The 19,345-nt window shown below is 38.3% G+C and overlaps 1 protein-coding gene across 2 annotated transcripts in view; it reads left to right on the top strand.

Moving 5' to 3' along the window:
• The window catches only part of LOC101164354 (general transcription factor IIF subunit 2), a 49,652-nt gene that overhangs the window by 25,633 nt on the left and 4,674 nt on the right, over window positions 1-19,345 (top strand). The window lies entirely within an intron of this gene.

The raw sequence follows: 19,345 nt of genomic DNA on the forward strand, positions 1-19,345 counted from the left end.
ACCTAAACCATCCTCTCACCAGATGGAAGTTAGGGGGTGGTTGGGCTTTTATAATCTTTGCACAGGAAAATAGTCAGACTTGTGAGCATGAATTCAAAACTCTATTTGCACACACACGTCTGATTTACCTCCCATCATTACTTCTGACTGTCTGAGAAGAGTGATGGTTTGTTGAGGCGAGGTTTGTCTTTTTCGCTTGTTGTTAATCTGATGGAGCCCTGCTAATGCAAATTAAATGATTAAATTCATGTAAATATCCTGTTGGGGTTTCTCTGAAGATAGCCAGCAGTGGTCTCTGCCCTGGTGAGTGGACACATTGATTGATTGCAATAATTTAAGGTTGAGGAAAAAAGAATCAACTGCAGTCGATTACAGTTTGGCCATTAGGGGCAGATTTTCTTTCTTTTGGCAATGTTTTGAAAAGGTGTCCCGCTGTTTGGGAACTGCAAAAGACTGGCCATTTACACACACACAAAAAAAAATGAAAGGACACAGCATTCACGCTGTGAGTGTGCTTCACACGGCTGTCTCTCCTAGTGCAAAGAAATCATCACACTTCATGTTAAACATGAGGAAACATGAGGGCCCAGCATTTATGTGTATTTACATGTATGTGCTGGTCTGATGACTCAATCAGCTGTAACGTAGTGTTTTAACCTTTCTACCTTCCTGTCAATGTTTGTACTATGGGTGGAATGATTCACTTTAACAAAGATTTGATTAACATAATAATTTGTGGTTGCTGATACATTTCATCGTGGATTTTGGTTCATTTTGAACGATTTGATCACTGACTTAAAATTCATCCTGGACATCTTTAGCCAAAGATAATAAAAAGTAAATTAGATTTGTGTACAAACAAACAAGTTAACAAGAATCTCTGTTTAACATTTTAGCTTCATTAAGTTCAACCCACTGTTATTTTTCCAGATCCAAATAATCCAAAGGGGACGTTGTTAGAACATTTTACCACATTGTACAAGTCTCTGCTAAAGTCAAAGTGTCTCCATACATTGCACTGTAATGATGGCTTGATCATTTTCTGCTGCCATCACGTGTGAAGCACTTGGTCGTTTTTACGCTCTAGTAAATATACTGTACCTCAATCCAAATGGTATTTCCTAATATTGATATAAGCAATTTATTTCATTTTGAAAATGTTTTATAATGGTATAGGTCAAGTCAATTAACAACTTGGCTCAGACAGATTGATCTGGTTGGTTCGTAGGAATGTATTGATTCATTAATTGTTACGCCCTCAGTTTTTACCTGTTATCACGTGAGTCTTGTTGGCCAGATTTCCTTTTTTCTATTTGGTTTTATCATTTGGAAAATGATCGAAAATAGCTTTGATAAACCATTTAGAGATTGTGAGCCACAGGAGAAAAGATGTTAAAAAAAAGTTTTTTATTTTCCAACATAACTATTACCAACTTATGAATGGCCCCAAAATAAAATGGGGTCAACTTAACCAAATGTCACTAAGGAAATCACAAACAAATTCCTCAAACAAACTAAAACTGACTCATCCAGCAGGATACACTAAGGGGGTTTTAAACTGGCTCATCGGACCTACAAGGTGGGAATCTACAAATAACAAACATAACTTAAACACATTAACCAAAGAGACAAATCACTACTAATTTTGACATTGAACCGAAAGAAAGCTAAACTCAGCTTTAAGAAACAATTTTAAGTGATCAAAAGAAAAAATAATCTCTTGTTTCTCCGCACCTTCTTCTTATGAAACATGTGGTTAAATGTTAGTTTAGCTGCACTTAGAAAGGTAAATAAAGAAGAATGTGCATGAAATTCCATATACAGCTGGTCTGATTTGGTTTTGACCCCAAAAGCAGAAGTATTTCAGTGCAGTTGCTTTGTAACCTACTTTAGTTGGGGTTTCACTCAAGGGACACATCGCCTATCAGTTTGCATAATTTATCATCAATTGTGCACAAATCAGACAATGAATACCTGCCGCATTTGTCAGTGCAGGCTACCAGATGCTGTGCGAGTCCGCTTTGTCAGGATGCTCATGTCCTCGGTTCCTGTACTTTGCCTGAGGGCAGGCTGAACACTCAGGAGTATCCGGCTGCTGCAGGAATGAAGAAGAAAACTAATGACTGCTGTTGATCCATTTGCAGATGCAGCTTTTAAATAGAAGCTAGATAGAAAGACCTTTGTAAATCCACAGCTAATTAGGTTCAAAAACTATTTGGAATGAGACATTTTGTCTCTTAAATAATGACAATGACTTTTTTTTAAAAGTAATAGTAAATAATCTTAGCAGCATTATTGCCAAAAATGGATACCATAAATTAAAGACGTGCTCCAATGAAAATAATGTTTTTTTTAACATGTTCTTATGGCGTTTTTCTGATGATGGACATGTATAAAGAACATTAAGCTTGAAATCCCATTTCTGAGTATTATTAAAATCGTTTTGAATCAGGAGCAGAAGGAAAAAATACAATTTGAAAAAGCTTGTAGCAGTGACCTAGAAGTTACAGTCGGCGGGCCACAAGCTCCCTGCTCTGCTCCATTCTGATGCATCCAGAGCTGACATTTATTGTAGCTCCAAACGTTACGGCTGGATACCTCCAATATTACTCGCCATTTTTGTTTTATTTTAATGCTTTAATGTCAGGTTGGGGTTGTAAGGGGCTGTAAGCTAGTGGGAGAGAATGTAAACAAAGGGATGATGGGAAATGGGGGCAGGCTTACTCTGGACCAAGTCCTACACACAATTTAAAGGCGAATTTCTAATGAACTCCTGCCACTATGCAGAAACGTCCTAGAAAACGACAAGTCTTTTTTTTTTGTGGCTAAAAATGGTACAATCATTATTTGACAATAGACCAAAATACAGTTGAAGTGGGACTTTAAACAATAAGGGTTGGCCACAAAGCTGTTAATTGGCATAAAGTAGGAAAGTTGAATATACTTTTTAACTTTTTGTTTGTTTTGATACTAAATGAAAGATGATTCTTCTCATCTGAAAGTTGAGGCTACACACTCCTGCTTTTTTGTTTTAGGTGGCATTGTGCATGAAAATAAATCGATGAGAATTTATGTTAAACTCCAAAGTGAGTAACAGGTGGTTTAGACTGATGCAACAGGTGATCAGCCACTTACCCTCACAACTGTTGCAGATTCACCCCGAAGGCGGTGACTGCACAGTCATTTAAAATGAAGCACTTAGATACAATGTGCAGCTGCTGTGTACATTGATGCAGGTGACTCACACTCTGCCTTTCTTTGTATCTGTGTGTCTGTGTGTGTGTTGGTCATGGAGAAGATACAAGAGGGACATCTCTGTGTTCTGCTGTGATTTAAAAAGAAATAGAAAAAAATCATAGGTAATTAGCTGAATTGTTCTTACCGACGCTCAATTGGAATTGCAAACGAGGGCGAGAGGCAGCAGAGAGGATTGTGGGAGGATTTGACCTGTTTTCTGCCTCCTGTTCATTAAAACCGTCTCATTGAAGGAAACCATTGAAAGTCTGTTAGAATCTGTTGAATCTCTTTATCGAAGTGACAGATTTTGGGCATTTCAGCGTTTCTGAAAATGCTGTTAGGGAGGACTCGCCCTCGCTGTTAAAGGCAGTGAATAATTCATGGTGCTGCTCTTAGAGCTGCGCTTTTACATGGAGTCACTGACTGCTATGAAGCTGGCATGGCAACAACTTAAAATAGGGTCTTCTAAGAGCTCAGAGCTGTCAATCTGTGCCTTCATTTACCATGAGAGTCAGTGTGTGGAGGTTTAGCATCTGTGAAACTAGAGTTAATGCTCAAAAGAAAAAGAGAATGTCACCATTTTATTAGCATTTAAAACATTTTAATAAACTATAGTAATAAAATATTCACTCTGTAATGTATATTAGATATCGTTCATTTCATATATTGTTTAAAAAATACATTTTAAGGACAGTGTGGCATTCAATGCCTCACCCCAGGAGGTTTCAACATGTCGACCACTGGAGCCAGAAACTGACAGACTGCGGTTTTCCCTCCAGAACTAAAGCTGCCCTAACAAGAAACAACATCTGTCCTGTTGCTGTGCAATAAACCACTGAGAAATTCTTGCATCCTGGCACACAGACACTGCAGTATCTCTCCTATAAAGTGGCAACTTTCTCCTGCAGGACAGCAGCAAAATGGAAAACATCTTAGGAAAAATCACAAACATGGCAGAGTCTGAGGTGTTTGTCCAGCCACCAGAAACCAATATGTTGAGATCTAAAAAACCCTATCTATGGATCCTAAAGAATTTAGTGCTGGAATAAAGTACCTGACGCCCCAGGATATGAGGCACGTTTTTATTGAAAATTACAATAAAAATACATGTTCTGTTATTAACTGTAAATGTACGAATAAAAAGACTAGATTTCTCACAGGCCCCCCCGCCTGTAAGAAATTAAACTGCCCACCTGCTGGTAGGACATGAAAGCCGCCTCCCGTTGCATCTGGATGCAGTTTATCCACATTAGATCAAAACGAGCGGGTGGATGAGTCGCAAAGGTCGGAATATAACGAATGGAATCATTACATTTCCTTAATGAAGCAGCCTCTGGGCCCGAACGACGTCAGCTTTAATGGAAATTTATATTTGGAGATCCAATCTTGGCCTTCCTTCAGCCCCATACAGAATTCTTCCTTGTCATTATGACCCGCTATTGACATACTGCTGTAGCAAAATATAAACTAATGTTAATAATTCCCTGCATTATGCCGAATGAGAAAATATCCTAAGAAGGCTTGTAATGACCACAAAATGAGGATGCTTTACTATCTATGGGCCTATTTCTCCTAATGCGCAGAGATGCAAAAATGCCGTCATTACATATGTTTTTGTAATTCCTGTCAGAAGCCATTAGTGTCCATACACAGGCCATATTTACATCGCTGCTGTTTGCTTTATATAGATGCAGTTAGTTTACAAAGTGGTGCATCACTGGAAACTTTAGCTGCATCATCAGTGTTTATGGTTTACATCTTTTACAAACAACAGTCGTGAAAAAAACCTTCAGAAGCTCATAAAATCTGCCTTTTTACACCTTAGAACAAGGGTGTCAAACATACGGCCCACGGGCCGTATCCGGCCCGCCAGATGGTTAAATCCGGCCCATTCATAAAGAGTAAAAATAAGAATGTTTAAAAAAAAAAAACAAGCACGTTTCTAGTCCATGCGCAATTCCGCCACTAGGGGGACTGTGTCTGAATAAGATTTATTTTGGTTCCCCGCAAGCCCACTGCTGTTACATTGTTATAAGAATGATCAGTAGTGACACCCTAATGACCAAAATGTTGTCAAAAAGAAAAAAAGGGTTGAAGTCCTGAGTTTTCCAGGAAAAATGGACAAAGTTTTATTTGTTTACAGAGTTGAAAGCAAAACCTGCATGTATGTCATCAACAGGTGCTCAAAGAATACAACATTCAGTACCACTATGAGACTCACCATAAAGAGTTTATGATAAGGATTGATTCAGTGTCAGATGTAAAATATTCAGTCTGAATAAAAATTAATTAAACCAATTTTTTAAGTGAAATGCATTTTATTTTACATCCATTGGCCTCTGTAAATGAATCTGTAATAATAAATGATTAGGCTACCATGTTGGCTGAGGCTTTTTTTCCAACTCAGTAAAAAAAAACATTTTTTTCTTTTATGTCACTGGTCCGGCCCACTTGGGATCAGACGGGTTGAATGCAGCCCCCGAACCAAAATGAGTTTGACACCCCTGCCTTAGAATGAGTGATTGGATAAAAGAAATAGCTATAATTGGAGTCATACACAAGTTGTGTGTCTGTGTGCACTCCTTTTTTCTTACCAGTCCAGAGAACTTTACCTTTTTAGCAACCACGTAAAAAAAAAAGAAAACGTATTACATACAGATCAAAAGTTTAAAAAAAATAGCACTAAAGCTTTTATTTTTGAAATCTGGTTTTGGAAACCCTCGTAAAAAATCTACTTATGGAGAGAAATTAGACTCAGTCGGATTTGTGCGTGCGTAATTCTTGATTTGTGCGCAAGTAACAAATCACACACAAATCCAAATTTATGCACAAATCTACGCACGCACAAAGCAAGAATATGCATACACAAATCCTAATTTACGCACAAATCAAGAATTACGCACGCACAAATCCGACTGAGTCTAATTTCTCTCCATATCTACTGCTCTTTTGGAAATCAACCCACAACTTATCTAATTGGATAAAACCCTTGTTCTTTTCCAAGTAGAACACAATAAAACAAAGCTTATATTTCATTAAGTTTTCTTTCATATTTATCATTTTAAATCCAACAAGCACATGCACGGAAAAACGTTTTGCAGTACCGGTAAGTGTTTTAATGTCGTCTGTCCTTGAAATAAAGTCCAAAAGCCTTTGACATTTAGTGAGCCCATGCAGTGACATTTATGCATGTTTAAGTGTGGTGTGTCCTCAGATAATTTGATGGCTAATGTAAAGACAGGATTTTATTTAGCATTTTCCCTATCTTAGTTCAAGTACCATGCTTTTTAATTAAGTTCTGTTTTGTAATATTGAGTATTTTGAAAACAAATGTATCTTTAGATTAAAAATTGTATTTTGACTTAATCTTGTTTAGAAAAGTCTGGGTCAATCCCAGAGCTAAGTTTTTACATCCAAATTTCCCAAAAGCAAAAGAAATAAATGTTTGATCTAAGATAATCTTTTTAGAAGTATTTCTTTAGAAAAGAATGAAGCTGTTGGAGTCCAACTTTAAGGTCAGAATTTTTCATTTCAATTAAAAAAAGACATCACCATGATTTTGCTTTTTGCTTTTTTCATTACAGTTATAAATCAATCAATTTCATAATTTTTAACAAATCATTTTATAAAACCTAAGCGTGAAATGGATTTGAAACAAGGCAGAATCCAAATTCATTCCTTACCTCTTCTCCCTACCCCTACATTTAGCCCTCCAAGGGGAGAGTTATGGAGAAATAGTGTCTTCAGATCTGGACGTGACTATTACTTGATGACGTCATTGTTAGTCACCAGTCATTTACTTTAGTGCGTAGCTGCCAGCGCTTGGAAAGTACACAACACTAAAGTTCCAAATGCCCCTGCAAGGAATTCGGATTTGGCCAAAAAGTGTCATTTTTGTTTTTATTTTAAAAAGGGAAATGATGTCAAAGAAAACACTTGAGTAACATTAAATAGAAAGATTTCATGTTGAACATTGAGGTGCTATGATATTTTGTAAAAAATAAGAAAATAAATTAGCAGCATGTATGCATCCGTTGAGGCTCCCTTTTATACATTTTTCTGTTCTGACCTCAGTGTTGCATTCCTGTTCTGGAGAAGCGTTCTTGCATTTGTGTGTAGCAGGGCTTCAGATTCAAAAGACAATGTCTTTCATGGATGATGGACTTGTTTCTGTGCATGGGGCAAGACATTACTGCCTCCTGCACTCGTAGACCGATGAATGTCAACTTCACAGTTTTTTCTCTAAAACACTAATGACTGATCCCTAATGTGTTTTATTTAAAGGAAAACTGTATAATGCAAAGGTTTCCTTTCCTGTCTTGTGTAGTATATGTACAGTACCTGAAGTATATGTTATTTTTTTCTGTTTCATGTCAGTATTGTACCCATCAACCCCAAACTGCTGCTGGGAGCTCCCTGCTTTTGAAATAAGGTCACAGCTGTAAAGGTTTAAAATGAAAAATCTAGTTAATAATGAAATGCATAAAAGAGAAGAGGAGGGATGACATGACCCGCCTGAGCTCCTATAACGCTAACCTTTCCTGCTGCGAGTAAAATATTGTGATTTGAGGAAAAAAGCGGCTTTTGTTGCTTTTGAATGGAGCTTTCAGGCCGACCTTGGAGTGAAAGATGGATACAGCTGCTGGCAGCAGCCGTTAAACAGTAACGAGTAGCAATGTCAATATTGGGGCAGATGAAGGTCCAAGTCTAATCTACATGCATTGTCCCATTGTGTTGGTTTTTCCGTGCGAGAAGCCAAAAAACCTAACTAGCGCTGACAGCTGGAGTCGGTGATGGAGGATGGAGCTCTTGTGGGCGGCAAGCTGTTTGTTGTTGGACCGTTAGGGAGGTCAGAGCTTTGAGGAAAGGGCGTCAAAGCAGATAGAGGTGAGAAATGAAGATGAGGGGGAGGAAGACTGACCTCCTCACCCTTACAGTTGTCTTTCTCTCTTCCTCTGCTAGATTCTCTGCTTTTTAAGAAAAATAATCACTCTGTGTGTATTTGAATCTTAAGTAGCTTTCATTGGTGCTTGTTCACATTTTCTTGATCTTTGCACACCATGCTTTTGTTGTAGTGTGTAAATCCGATGGATAGTATTAATAAAAGGAGTTCGCTGGCCTTTGGTTCACCTAATTGTTCTTCTGATCTCTGCTGGAACATGCAGAGTATGTTTTAATTTTGCTTCAAATATTTGCAGTGTAAATTAACCATAGTTAGTCTTTGATTAATGTGGAAGACCCCCCCCCCCCCACACACACACACCAGCTGGTTGAAATGCTTTCCATGTAGAAGTCATGATTAACCTGCAGCACTTGCTCGTGTGTCACCTGCATGCGAGGTTTCTTCTCATGTCAAGGCACCTGTTAGAATGATCCCTCTGGACTGCTATGGGGCACAGTGGAACAAAACTGCAATTGGAAAGAAATGAGCCAAATGTATGTTATTGGAAGGTGGTTGAAAGATGACAATCAATATCATAATTTGTGGTTGCTGATATGATTTATAGTTGATATTGGTTCATTTTGAACGATTTGATTCCATCCAATCTCCTAAAATTGATCTGGGACATCTTTAGTCAAAACTTCAACCAGTGGGATTCAAAGATAAATAACTGGGTACTGGACAGTGAAGGTTGTGCATTGATTATAATCTATCTATTTCACTTTGAAAAAATATAACAATTGTAAAGGTTGATTCAATGAACAACTTGCCTCTGGCAGATCGATCTGGTTGGATTGTAGGAATATAAACCAATTAATTGATAAAGTCAAATAATTCTTACATCCCTACTTCTCTAAAAGGTGGATTAAAGAGCTTGAGTCATTTTATTCATACCCTATGAAATCCTTCAAACTAGAATCCAGAAAACTATTGTAATATTTATAGAAAACTGTCACCAACTTGATTCAAACATTTTAAGACTGTATTAAGAGTTGGGCATCATGTTGGAATGTGTTTCATTTGTGGTTTAACCAAATTCTTTAAATACTTCAAATATATAAAAAATAAAAACAATAAAAGTAATACAAAACACCAATATATTAAACCCATTTCAGATATTAAGTACTACATTGTTTAGGAATCAAATAAATAAATAATGAAGTTGAAATAAGATGGTGCTATCTTCTTGACAGTGTAATTGCTCATTATGATAAATGGATATTTCAGACTGGTGGTGGTTTCTTGATTTGTTAAGAAAAAAAAAAGAAGTTAGATTGATATTTACATTTATTACATTTTGTCATGGCTGCAGATTTTGCTCTAAGTTCTTCTTCCAAAAAGTTTTGTCTAAAAAAGCTGCAAGTTAAATACTTTTAATGGCCAAAGATTTGCTATAAAAACGTAGAAAATGTTTGAGATTTTTGTAAGAATTGTGGAAATAATCCCTGGTTTTTCTGTTTCTGCAGTTATAAAGGATTACAGAGAATTTGTTTGCTCATTTGTTATCTTTAGTTACATGATTGTGTGTCCACCTCAGGCAGACTCCTCCACATTCCAGCTTCCACCATCTCCTCTGACTTTATTTTTATTTAGTTCTGACCAAAGGCCTCTTTGTAAAAATCAAACTTGGGGAATTTCTGTAAATTTGAAAACTCTGTATGTTTAAATCTGATGTTTTTTAAAGAAAATAAAAGCAAAACAACTGTTTAATCTTCTCATGTTCATCAGTAATAATGCATTGCATATCATAAAACTATTACCCTTCTGGTGTGTTGTTCAACCTGTAAAGGTAAAAGCTCAGACCCTGTAGGTTGACTGAGGTTTCTAAGTAATGGGAAAAGGCCACTGTCCTTTTGCTTGTGTGGGTCAACCTTCTGATAAATGTGCAGATTACAGCGTGTTTGACCTTTATGCCTCAGGCCTCAAACGCAGTAAAGCCAGATAATGGTCCATTCAGCTTGTTCTGTTGCACACTGCCCTTTGGCTGAAGCACTGCGTTTTGTCTTGAAGACCAACTGTCATGTAGAAAGACACCATTGAACATGTCCGGTGTCAAACTTGAGCTATATACAGTACCTGAACTGAGCAGTGTGTTTCTTTTCTAAATTAAGGTCTCATAACTCAGATCATGACCTTTTTTGTGTGTTTCTGAAATACCAATGAAAGTGTTTTTTCCCCTACTATTTAAAAAAAAAAAACATTTTAAAATTAGACATTTTTACTAGATAAACATGAATATTGAAACAACACACGTCATCCTCACTCTTCTTTCATTTATCCTGTTTAAGTCCCGCTACAATCTTTTGATCTGTTTCAAAAGTGTTCCCAGTGGTCTTTTAATTATGATTTTGCTGTTTTTAGCCAAAATCAAAAAACCTTTTTCTAGGACATAGTTTCTGCAGAGCAGCAGTTCATTAGAGTTCTTTAGAATTTCACCTTGGAGTTATGGGCCTGTCCTCACTTCCCATCATTCCTTTGTTAACACTGTCCCGCTAGCTTACAGCCCCTCATACTTTCAAATTAACATTACTGGTGCAACAAAAATGGCGAGCAATATTGGAGCTATCCAGCCGTACAGTTTTGTGCTAGATGACAGCTCGGATGAGGAAAAGGAACATGTACAAGGATCAAGTCGTCTATAAGTGAATGCAGCAGGGAGCTTGTTGCCCGTCCAGTGTATTTCCTGTCACAAAGGAGCCCTTTAAAGTGCATATTTTGCATCTGCCCCTAATTCTTAACAATTTGAGTACTCAGGATGTTTTACTTTCAATTTTCTTTTTATATTTCATTCATCATGTCAGTCTAATCCTGGACAAACAAATCTCACAAACCTTTTTCTACGTGGGATTTGTCCACTTCTTTGTACATTATAGCGGATTACAACACAGCTGCAAGAATTTTTTGTGAAATTTGGAACTGAAACTTCAAGCTCAGCACAGAATTATGAAGCACAGATACGTTTGTCACACATATTTGATTTTCTCATATAAGAAATGTATTGATTTGTTCATTTTATGGTTCTGAAAATGGAAAACAATTTCCATGCATCAAACTTTTCAGATGAACAGATGCATGATAAAAATAAGATTTACAGAAGGTTAAAAGAATGAGTAGAGCTTTTGTGTAAGATCATTTGGACTCTGCTGTGTCACAGACATGATGTGATGTTGCACAGACTATGAATTTCTGTTTGTTTGTGAGTTTTATAAAGTACTGCCTGATATAAATGCGTAGGAGAATTAGGATATTGAATCAATACTCAGGGTGTCGACCACATCGAGGACATAACTGTACAATGCAAGAGTTTCAGATTGAAGCTAATGTGCAAGAATCTACTGTTCGTCTCAAGTGTTCCTCCCACACACAGACGCCTTGAGCTGCACTTGGCGGTGGTCAATTTTTTCCTTTCCTTTTTTTTTTTTTCTTTTTTTACTTCATTTGTCTGTGTTTGGTGAAACATTTTTATTCAATATTAAACATTCAACTGAGCTTTGTAAAAGAGGAAATGGGGGGGGGATATCTGAATGGTTGCGGTCTAGTCCATGACCCTGTGTGAAAATTGTAACTTTGCAGGAAAATTCCGTGCATCTGTGCGCACATGTGTGTGGGAGTGTTTTTAGACGCTGCACTCAGGCACTAACAAGCCAGTAATTGCACATAATTGCATCCATTGGTGGAAAAAGGCAAAGATGAGCATTAGGGAGATCGCTGACGTGTACTGTAGCCTTGAGAGACTCGTGCAGGCGGTTGATGGAACGCTATGTGAGACATGATGTCAGGTTGGAATGTGAAGGTTACTATGGTGACCGAGGCCAGCGCACCTGCTTTTTGACCAGCATTTTTCTTTTAATCCTTGAATTTCTGGAATTGCATACATGAGTATATTTTTCCTAGAAACTAAAAAAGAAAATCAATAATAAAAATCGAACTAAAAATAAAAAGCATCACCTAAAACCCATAACTTTGTACTTTTATTTAATATTTCTGTAGATCTTATCTGCATGTGTGTTTATAAATTAGCACAGTGTCATAGTGACTTACCTCTTTGGTGAGTTTTTATTTGTGTGTGCACACAAAAGTGCACTGATGGGAGGCAGAAAACATCAAATTTGATCAAGTTTTGAGGGACAAATGTTGATCAGACCAACTACATTTTTACTTGCCGTATATTTTGAAGTATAAGTTGCGTTCTTTTGCATAGTTTGGTCAATTTGAGGTAAAAAATCTGATGTTTGTTAGTTTCCCACTAATAACCACTAGGGGGCACATAAGATGTATGTAGCAGTATTTGCTACTGACGAAAGAAGCGCCGCTCAGTCTTGGGTGTGAACACAAAAAACGTGGCGAAAAACGCTGGCGAATAACGCCTGGCGAATATTCGTCCCGGTGTGTACGGGCCTTTACGCCGGCATTGGCAGGGTCGTTTCAAAGCGACACAGAGGATAAAGAATTATATGAATTTAGTGTTTGAAGTGATATGAGTTTAGTTGACTGGTTAGCGTATTCTTTATGCTATGATTATCTGAAGAATTGTTCATATGTTGCATTAATATACAAGATTCCTCTTGTGCTTTAGGAAGGTAAATATGGGTACTTCAAATATTCAGTCTATAATTGTTATCTATTCGGTTATTATAAGTTACCTTTCAAGATGAAATGTCCGTTCTTGGATCCGTATTTTATTAAAGGGCCTATACCATGCTATTCTTAAGCCTTTCATAGTAAACTATATCCATGTATTTGATGATGGCACACAAAAGAACCTTTTCTTTTTACATAAATATTAGTTATTTTCCTGGGCCTTTTTCCAACATGGAAGTTAGGCCTGGGCGAAAAATCGATTGAATGAAATAATTCGAATTTTTGTTACGGACGATTTCAAAAATAACTAAATCAAGTTTTTGTGTAATGGCGCATTTTTGGCTCCCCAAACCCCAACTCCTGTTGCTTCATCATCTTCTCCGTGGAGAAGACGGGGTTTATTAATTGAATTAAAACCTTGGACCCCAGATATGTGCTGTATTGTTAATCCTTTAGAAAATGGTGCTACTCTCAAGGTGAATGTTTGTCTCCTTTTAGTCTAGACTACAAAGTGTGACTTAAAACACAGCTGGGACTTTATGTAAGTAAGTAAGTAACCTTTTTATTTTGGACAAGTAAAACAAGTGTAGAATAACAAAAATAAGACATAAATTATGTAAAACAAGAAAATTATATGAACCTCACAAGTCCAAAAGGGAGTGAGAAGAAAAATCTTATACTTAACTTTGATCCCAAGAGTGTGTTCATTTCTTTATTATTCATCCCAGAAATGGGGTTACATTTGTCTTGCATTTGATTAAATAAAAGCAAAATTTTCTTTAAGTTGTGCGCCATTTGTACTTATTGCTTTCCTTAAGTATGGGGGAGGGGAATCGGGGGGGAAAAACGGAAATCGAATAAAAAAAAAAAAAAATCTGAGATTTTATTTTTGCTCTATTTCATTTTTTTTTGTATACCGTTGGTATACTATTTCTGTATGCATAATTTCATTCATCTATCTTCTAAGCCGTTTTGTCCCTTTCGGGGTCACGGGACTGCCGGAGCCTGACCCCGGCCACTCGTGGGCGAAGCCAGGGGACATCCTGGACGGGACACCCATGCACATTCCCACCTAGGGACAATTTAGGGTGACCAATTAACCTATGAAGCATGGTGATGTGGTGGTTAACGCTCTTGCCTCACAGCAAGAAGGTCCCCCATCAATTGTGGTGATGAGGTGCTCGTCTGGGACTGTGGGTGCTCTTCTGGGGCGGAGGCCCGCGTTGGGCCCTCCCGGCGTGGCGGGGGGGGACTGCTCTCCTGGTTGGGCCAGAGCTGCACTCACCGTTCCCCCATGTCTTTCCTGCTCTCTGGCTCTGGGGGCCCCCGTGGTGGTCCTGCTGGCCTGGGAGGCGGATATGATCGCCCGGGGGGCGGTTGTTCTTTATCTGCTGCTGTGCGGGCGTTGGGGGGTTCAGGCTGCTGCTGCGGCGGCGGCGGCGGCGGGGGTCTTGGTGTGGGGATGGCTGGGCACTCTCCCTCCTTCTTTTTACATTCCAGCATCCATTTTAGAAGAACATTAACATAAACACTCACTTGAGCACAGGTGTTAGCTCACCTTTGCACTAATAGTTTGTGTGACAGAATGAAATATTTCACACTAGTTGGTTTGAAGGCATAAGTATGCGTGTGTGAACAGTATATGTATTGTGTACATGTTGACATGTGAACATTTTTGGAGCCAACAGGTGTGTTTATAACATTTTAGTGTGTGGACAGGCCCCGCCCTTATAAACCTGTATTACATCTGAACCTCACCGTAATGAGTATAACCATCCAGAGACTTGTTGCTTTATGCTGCTTCATGGTCCCCCCCCTTTCTATAATCACCCTCCTATCCCCCCCCCCCCTTTCTATAATTACCCTCCTATCCCCCCCTCTTTAACATCCCTCTCTCTTCTTCCCTCCTTTCTTTTTCTGTCCGGTCCAACACCAAAGATTTTCAAATTCGATTAAAATTAATAAAGTTTGGCCTCAATTACAAAAGGGATCGAAAATTCAGACATACCTCTGGTTTGTCTGAAGATTCATAACCCCTGTTGTTAAAGTAAAATATGTCCAACACAAGAGGCCCTCAGCTCTCATCTGGTTGCCCAGCTGTTGGACAGGACAAGTTAAGAAAAAAAAATGAACTGGTAAAACCCTTTAGATTTTTAAGGTTTGTGTTGGCAACACAGAACCTGTGTTCACAGTGCACTGCTGGCCTCGCAGCTGTTTCAGATATATTTTTGCTGCACACACACACCTGTTAGCTGTTAAAAGGAAAAAGATTTTTTTTTAAATCCCAGAAAGACATATTTTGCTTCAGGTTCCTCCGCTCTTCATTTAGCGGAGAACAATGATTGCTTTTAAATACTGATGCGTCATAGTTTATCTATTGTTTCTGAAGGGAAACTTCAATCGGTTTTTGTACTTGGAGCTCATGATGACCTTCTCCCTTGTTCAAAAGGTTGTTCAGAATATGCCAATTTCCAATAATGAAAAAGTTATAGCTTGTAAATGTCTTTCCTTGTGAGAGAGCCGACATTTTTTCTTTTCTCCAGCAGCTAAAAGTGTGCTCTTATTTCTTCTTGTGGCACATCAGCCATCTGTGTGCAGAGTCCTTCTGAAGAGAACTCGATCGAGCCCCATCTGCAAGCAGCAGCTTTGTGAACCAGCGGTGACCTGACTGTGGGTGGCTGAGTAATCTGAAGTTCAGCTTCATCCAACTCTTTCTGCAAATCAAGCAGCTTTTTACCTCCTGAGAGCAGAAGTGCTGCAAAAAACAAAAACTGACCTCCGATCTTTTTCAAATATTTTCTCCCCAGGCAGAAAAGCTCGCTTTCTCACTTGTAGAAAGGGGAAAGAATTTTCTGCCCAAATTATGCTAATTTGAAAACATCAGTTTATTTTTTTTTTAAGTCCACAACTTCACTGCTGGTAAAAAATATTGTATTTTTCAATCTCTGGCTTTTTTTGCAACAAGGATGCTCCAGAAGCTCCGCTTTTCCATCCTTTGTTTTAGTTTTTAAGCAGCTGCTTCGACCTTCTCATCTTTAATGTACCATCTGTGAGTGAAAGGAGACTTCTAGTTTGGGTTAAATGAAAGAAAAAGTTCAAGGTTGGTAGCTTCACTGATATTTTCATGTTCAGTTTATGATGGTTCAACAGCTACATGTTGATTAGACGCTGTGGCAACAAAGGAGGCTCAAACTCTCAGTCCTCTATTTCTAGACAAGTCCCTTTTATACAAGTCCAAGTCGAGTCTGAAGTCTTTGTAAATTCTTGTAAAAGCGCAAGTTTTAAAACATCATAGTTAAAATGAATATTTCATTATCACAATTTGTCATTAAAGGCCCACTCTGATGATAATCATGTTTTTGGTGTTTTTAACATGTTTCTATCGCATTTTTCGGATGATGGAGGACATATAAAATCAAGCTTAGAAAATTAAGCTCAAAATTGCATTTCTGAGATTTTCTTTATTCAAATTGTGAATCAGGAGCTGACACAAAACTGCTGTTTCAAAAACATTGTGAAGAGGGCTGTTATTCTGGAGCTAACGTCCTAGATCAATGTCCCCACGTCTGTCCATTTCCTCTGGAAGGTTTTTCTGCTGATATGCTGAGTTTCACTCTTACTTGTTATATTCACTTAACTGCACAAGGTTGTTAGAGTAACATTGCGGTTTGATCAGATGCAGTTTTATGAATTGAAACCACCACCAGGGTTCAAGACGTTTCAATTCCACTTGCTGAACTTTTTGAGTCTTCAAACATTAAAACAACTTGTATAACTTCTTCATTGCTCCAGACCAGCAAAAAGAGGAAAAAAATCTGATTTTGTAACCCCTTGTGATGAAAATCAGCCATTAAATTACATTTGCTGATACATTTTTCAGAGTACTGATAAAGAGTAATGGATGCTGGTCTTTCACTTCTGCAAGTTTTTCCTTGATAAAGGACACAAGTTGTTGTTCTCACCTAATCTGGAATGGACCAGATTTGACATTTTCCTTAAATTCTGTTCATTTAAGACTAAAGGTTGTAAAGTTGACCACAGATTTACTTTATTTCTCTCTTCCAATGTTTTACCAGCACTGACCTATGCAATTTTTTAAAAACCTGTTCCATTGTTGCAAATTAAGGTGAATTTTCCCTCGTTTCTTCACTTTGAACACAAACCTAGTCTGCTTGTTTTTTGCTAAAGCAAGCAGTTTTGAGATCTAAGACACTTTAAGACCAATACTTATGTAGTTATTCTGAATCTAAGGCTTTATTCACTATTCTGCTTTAGCAGAAAACACTACTAGTATCTGGGTGCAAAAATGTCACAAAGGAAATGTCATCTGTGCATTTGAAAAGAGCCTCTACTTTGAAACTTGAGTCCACGTGAAACACTGAGGGGTTTACATACAGTCTTTCTTTTGTGTTTGCTTTAACTTTAGAAGACTCCGCTGATACCTTCAACATGGTTTCACACATTTGGTTTCCCATCTCTGAAAATTGTCTATTTTGGGTTTTCTTAAACAGCAGCTTGTCGCTCAGAGGGAGTTGTCTCCTGAGAGCCGTCAGAGCTTGTATACAGATTATATTCCCTGCCGTTTGCACTTTGCTGTATTTACCATAAAAACATATGTGTGATTCAGTGAAAGGATGTTCAGTATCTGTACGGCTGGCACAGATACTGTGTTTATAATTAGACCCACTGGTCTGGGTTAGGGAGACGTGTGCTATTTATACTTGGTTACTTCTTTTTCTTCTCTTTTACCAGGAAACAAATGAGGTCAAGTCCAACTTTGTTTCCCCTTTTCTGCAGTGTTGTGTCATCTGGTGGACATCTTGAAAGCTATACCTGTCTGAGCAGCTCTCAGATGCAGCACCACTTCACCGCGGTAACAAAAGACGCTGCCTGTCTGACAGGTGATCCTGTCATCAGAAGCTGACGCTGCTTCGGATGACAGCTGAGGTGGAAGGAGACATGGGAGGAACTATGGGGGATTTGCGGAGGAAATCGCTGACTCCTTCCTGTCAGAACGTCATACCTGAAGCTTCTCTGGGTTAAAAGGAATTCAAAGAGAAGGTTGAGATGAGTTGGACAGCCGGTGTCTCTCCTCTGTGCTGTCGTTTGTTGCTTTTTTGTGTTGGGGTAGGCTCACAGTCGGTTTGGCTTTTTGGGATCTCTACCACTTTCTTTTTCTGTTGTTTTACCATATTATGTGTTAGAAACCACAGAGGCGTTTGAAGCCATTTTATTTAAACACAATCAATTCCAGTCTAAATGTGTTTCTGTTGTAACACCAGCTGGACTTTTTTATTGAGTTTGCACTGTCAGTTCAAATCTGGAAAATGAAAGGAGGAGCAGAGGAGGAAAAACCTGCAGGAGGCACAGAGAAAGGATTTGCTGAAACAGTTTATAGAAGAACATCCAGAAACTTGTGAAGGTGGAACTGTTCATCAGATAAAACTATAAACAAAACTGCTTCAAGGCAAATAGCTGCAAATGATTTAATCACAAGTCTGAGTTATAATATTACTGTAATTTTTTTAAAGATATTTGTTTTGATGTTTACAGTTAGAGACTTACTGTACCTTTATTGTGTTTTATTATCTGTTCTGCTTGCTGTTTATCCAGACTTGTGGAGCATTCGGGACCACATGGGTTTGTTAGCTTTAAGGTTTGAAGTTTGAATGCACCAAAAGTATCATGCATAACATTTCTGATCTGGGGGGTTTGCAAAAAATGCCAAGTGAATGATGCCAAAATGTTGATGTTTTAAAATTCTTGAACAATCCTTTTTATGCTGGAGCTCAAGCATTGATGTTGGATGAGAAGCATGTAGTTCCTTCTAAAGTGTAAGGTTAGGGACAATCATTTGTAAGCACTTCATGTGGCTTTCAGCTTCATGACTGTCCACCTTTCAGAAATGTCAAATGGTACAATTAACAGAACTCAATTTGACAGACAGTTTTCATCACATTGCAGCTCCACAAACATATCTTTAACTCAGCTTTAGAGAAAGCCAGATCGGAGCATTTTGTAAATATATATTTGTGGAAATTGCTGGGCTCTGTTACCTCCACAGAGTTCTGACTCTCCTGCAGATGGAAGCCGGTCCTGCTGTTTGTGCCATTCAAAGAAACTTCTGCTCCACATTAAAGACAAACTCTCAGCAGGCCAAACTTTCAAAGCTGCAGATGTCACAGCAGTCACTACTGTAGTCTTTCCAAGCCACAGTTATAACTGACATTTATGAATTAAAGCCCCACTCCGATCATCTTTTGATTTATTGTTAAAGCGTTCACAGTGGTTAATTATGATTATTTCGTTTTTAGCCCAATTTTTTTCTGGGACATAGTTTGAGTCGTGGGCAGAACCGTTTGCGCAGAGTAAGCCCGCTTCTGCTTCCCGACATCCTTCTGTTAACACGCTCTCACACCTCACCTCAGCGGTCCAACAAAAATGGGGAGCAATATTGGAGCCATCAAGCTGTACAGTTTTCAGCCAGATGCCAGCTCAGAAAAGGAAAACAAGTTAAGTTCTTCAAGGTGCATGGTTACAAGCAGAAGCCAAGTAAACGTTGAAAGTGCTGTTAAAGTTTAACAA

This window comes from Oryzias latipes, chromosome 21, assembly GCF_053564925.1.
Source record: "Oryzias latipes strain Hd-rR chromosome 21, Olatipes_Hd-rR_3.1".
NCBI classification, from domain to species: Eukaryota; Metazoa; Chordata; class Actinopteri; order Beloniformes; family Adrianichthyidae; genus Oryzias; species Oryzias latipes.